The sequence below is a fragment of the Myotis davidii genome, unplaced genomic scaffold, assembly GCF_000327345.1.
Source record: "Myotis davidii unplaced genomic scaffold, ASM32734v1 scaffold235, whole genome shotgun sequence".
Taxonomy (NCBI): Eukaryota; Metazoa; Chordata; class Mammalia; order Chiroptera; family Vespertilionidae; genus Myotis; species Myotis davidii.
The window spans coordinates 3697907-3702851 of NW_006287462.1; positions in this window are offsets into that span (position 1 = coordinate 3697907).

The following is a 4945-nucleotide window of genomic DNA, read 5'->3' on the forward strand; positions in this document are numbered from 1 at the left end:
AGAGAATCATTGAGCTGCAGCCTCCTTCACGCCCCACACTAGATATTGAGCCCACAACCCGGGCACATGCCTTGACCTGGAATTGAACTGTGACCTCCTGGTTCATAGGTCGATGCTCAACCACTTTGCCACACCTGCTGGGCAAGTTTCTTAAAATTCAAACCCTGGGAAGGTTGTCAAACATATTTGACCAAAACATTTATTATTATTACTAGAGGCCCGGTGCACAAAATTCGTGCATGGGTAGGGGCCCTAGACCTGGCCAGAGATCAGGGCCAATTGGGGCCTTCCAGCTGCCAGGGCCTCCCTTCAAAACAAAAACAACCCCTAAAGTACATAAATGAGTGCTCTCAAAAGGGGAGACTGGGACATAACCCTTAGAATCTTATCTCACACTAACCCAGCAGAGCAAATGACCTTTGGTCTGAGTGGTGCAAAGCCCAAACAGCAGAGACACAGGGTTCCCTGTGTTCATAAAAATGGTGAAGAGCAAACTAAATCTCCAAAAGATAAGAAAGAAAGCAACGAACACCTGTAACCAAAGTTGCATTACAGACAGACAAGATCTCTCATCATAGCTGTGTTTCAGGCGGCTAATGCCTTGAGAGGGAGGCAGGGAGGGTCCCCAAGATTAAGAACTCTTGGCAGCGACTGGGAAGTCCCTGCAATTCTTGCCCTGGGTTCAGCCCGCCATAAGCAGCTGGGGACCCCAGCAAAGTGGGATATTTCCTCATCTTTAAAACAAATTAAACCAAACAACAAAGAGGCACAAAAGAACAATCAACAGAGACACTCTTATGTACAATATTTACAGGTACACACAACCCACAGACAAGAGCTTTACACTGTGTTTATCTGTCCAGCCACAGAAACCTCAGATATCCTGTGTTAAAACACACACACACACACACACACACACACACACACAAACCCAAAACAAAACAAAAAAAACCCCCCACTGATCAGGCTTGCTCAGAAGAGAGGCAGTGAATGCTTCTGGTGCTATACACAGTAAGTGCTGCCCGAGCCTTACAAAGAAGCCCAGACGAGAGGCCGCAAATGCTTCTCATGTTATACAAAAATTCTTAAGTGAAAGGATGTGAATTGCCAGGTTGAGAGTGGGACTCCATAGGAAAATTCCTGGCCACGCCTCAAATAGCGTTCCAAATTTCAGCCCCAGGAACCCCTAGTCCAGGCAGCAAGTAGGATCCCCAGTACTCACCACTTGTAATCCCACAGAATCACCAGAAAATGATACTGAATAAATGGGTCCAGGCTGCCTATCACTACTTGAACCAATTAAGCAGAGACAGGGTTGAATCATAGGAGTATTCCAATAATGCCAGCAGTATGGGGGAGCAGCAGGTCATCCCCCAGAAATCTGCTCTAACACCTCCTACCAGCTGGCTGACTATATAGAGATAAGGAAGAAATGCTGTACGCAGGGGGGTGACTGCAGAGTCTGTGGTCCATGTATCTTCTTCCAGAATTTTGAATTCTGAGATAACAAGATAGTCACTTTTCAATGGTATTAAAACCCACCTTCACCAGCCAGTACCTGGGACCTGAGAATGGTCAGGATTCCTGAGGCAAACTCCCAGAGCGGGTCAGGGTCTAGGCACAGCAACCAAATCAAAGTGCATCTTGTTGCCCTAACCAGTTTGGCTCAGTGGATAGAGCATTGGCCTGTGGACTGAAGGGTCCCAGGTTCGATTCCGGTCAAGGGCATGTACCTTGGTTGTGGGCAACATCGCCAGTGGGGAGTGTGCAGGAGGCAGCTGATTGATGTTTCTAACTCTATATTCCTCTCCCTTCCTCTCAGTAAAAAATCAATAAAATATTTTTTAAAAAAATTTAAAAATAAAAAAATAAAAACACACACAAAGTGCATCTTGTCCTGTGTCTGTTCTCCAAATGCATTTTCTTTTCTGAGAAGTGGACCCATCTGGGTCCCAAGGTGTCTCTTATCTTTTTACACCTCTGTTTTTCTTCTGAGAATCAGGACACTCTGGCCATATAAATGATAACATTGATTCTTTTAAAAGTAACTTGAATATTATACAAGACTACTAAATTTTTCTAGAAAGGCTGGATAAAATTGACACAGATAGAATTTACAAGATCTATCCAGTGAAGTACTTCAACTTAGTTTTATCAAATCTTATATTTTCTTTTTTTATAATTTTTTTTCTCTGTATGCTTCATGAATGTCTTTTATTGTCATTATTATTGATTTTTAAAGAGAGAAAAGGAAAGGGATAGAGAGAAACATCATTGATCAGCTGCCCCTTGCATGCTCCCTACCAGGGATTAAGCCTGACACCCAGGCATGTGCCCTAACTGGGAATTGAACCAGCAACCTCTTGGTTCATGGGTCCATGCTCAACTACTGAACCACACCGGCCCAGCAAATCTTTTATTTTCCAAGCTGTCTGATCACACTGACTCTAGCATTCTGGACAGCAGCTAGGATTACAATTATCTTAATGCTTTGGAGCTATCCGAGTCTTGCCTGCAATTCCTGCAAAATCTCTTGTAGTTTCTGCATTATGATCTTACTGTCACTTAATGGCTTTACCCCAAAGATTGTATTAAGATAAATAGATACTGTCAAGGCCTAGGATGCTCAAAATAGCATTAGTCTTTTAATAATTGAAAACTAACATACATACAGTTTCATAAGAAGGGAAGATACTGCAACATTAAAATGTGGAAGTAAAAATGATAAACCAGTGTTTTTCTATTAAGCCAGCCATTAAAGAGATTTGCAAATTGTAAAGCAGTGCCACTCTTCTTACTAGGTTCTCATTTTGGAAAAAGGTTATTTTTTTATTTAAAGCATTTTATTATATTAACATGCATTGGGTTTATTGTTATTTAAAAATATTTAATATTTCAAATGTTTTAATTTGGGATACAACACAGAACATATTGATAGACATACCCATGTAAACAAAAGCTCTTTGGGGTCCCCAAACCAGTGTGTTTGAGAATCATTGTAAGCTATCACTAAATGCTATGGCCTCTGTCATACTTTTTTTAGTTGTGAGAAAAGCTTAAAATCCGAATGAATTGCTTACCTTAATATTAAGCCAGAATCAGACAAAGCTACTTTAACATTTCTTCCCCAAGGCTAAAACACTATTGACAATACTAAATATTCTTTTTTTAAAAAAAATATTTTATTGATTTTTTACAGAGAGGAAAGGAGAGAGATAGTTAGAAACATCGATGAGAGAGAAACATCGATCAGCTGCCTCCTGCACATCTCCCACTGGGATGTGCCCGCAACCCAGGTACATGCCCTAGACCGGAATCGAACCTGGGACCCTTCAGTCCGCAGGCCGACGCTCTATCCACTGAGCCAAACCGGTTTCAGCCTAAATATTCTTATTTAGCACACAATAAGATTGCTGCAATAAAAATACGAGTTTGAGAACTGGGTGAAAATTAGAGTGATTTTAAAAATTGTCAGCCATCTTTCTTCAACAAAAACACTCTTTGAATATCTGATGCTTTCATATATTAGCACAAAAAATTATTAATATGAGAGGGCAAAGGATTTCAACCTTAACTGCTGCCAGTTTACATCTATGTGACTAAATTATTAAAATGTTGTGACAATAAAAAAAAATTGCTTGGATGTTGTAGAGGGAGAAAATTATCAGCCCTACCCATTCTTTTTAAAAATATATATTTTTATTATTTTCAGAGAGGAGGAGAAAGGGGAGATAGAATCATCAATGATGAGAGAAAGTCATTGATCGGCTGCCTCCTGCACAGCCCGTACTGGGGATCTAGCCTGCAACCTGGGCATGTGCTCTGACTGGGAATTGAACCATGACCTCCTGGTTCATAGGCTGATGCTCAACTACTGAGGCACACTTTCTGGGTGGGCCCTACCCATTTTTCAATAGAAAAATGATAGTTTTCTTTTTTAATTTAAATTTATTGAGGTGACATCCTATATAATAAAAAGCTAATATGCAAATCGACCTAATGGTAAAATGGCTGGTCCCTATGACATGCACTGACCACCAGGGGGCAGACATTTCCCCCCTGGTCAGTGCACTCCCACAAGGGGAGCGCCGCTCAGCCAGAAGCCGGGCTCACGGCTGGCGAGAGCAGCGGTGGTGGAGAGAGCGCTACGGATCTCCAACTGATGGCTTAGCCTGCTCCCCACCTAAGCTGTCAGTCGGACATCCCCCGAAGGCTCCGGTACTGCAAGGGGGTACAGGCCAGGCTGAGGGACTCCTCCCTGAGGGCATGATTTTTGTGCACCGGGCCTCTAGTTGGTTAATAAAATTATATGGGTTTTAGGGGTACAATTCTATAATGCATCATCTGCATATTATACTAGAGGCCCAGTGCACGAATTTGTGCATGGGTGGGGTCCCTCAGTGTAGCCTACAGGGATTGTGCCAAAACTGGAAGTCCAACACCACCTGCCACTCCTGCCTGCCACTCCTGCTCATCCCGGCCCCACTGCGCCCAGTCAGTCCTGATTGGGATAGTAGGCTCACCAGCCATGAGCCCTGTATCTGGTGCCCATCCTGAGGGGAGTGGAGTGGGGGTGGGATGCGATCAGCCCTCCAGGGGGGCGGTGGGATGCCCTTGCCATCCCGGGATCCGGATCTGTCCTGCTGACATTCATGCCTGTTGTCAGGAACCACCTGGCAGCTGCTTTTATATTGCGTCTTCCTTGCAGAGCATTTAGGGAGGGGAAGTGGTCGCGATGCCCAAGGCTGACTTCCAGGAGGCCGGTGGTGCTGTTGGGATTGTGCCAATAGTGCTGGTCGTTGGTGCCTGGCCCATTCTCCGCAGATTGGACCTGCAGAACTACTGATGGGGTGAGTGGCTGCCACCGGGCTGGTGGGCCACCAGGATGGGTCAATCAGCTGAGCGGCACTCCTGCTGTGGGAGTGTACTGAGCACCAGGGGGGAG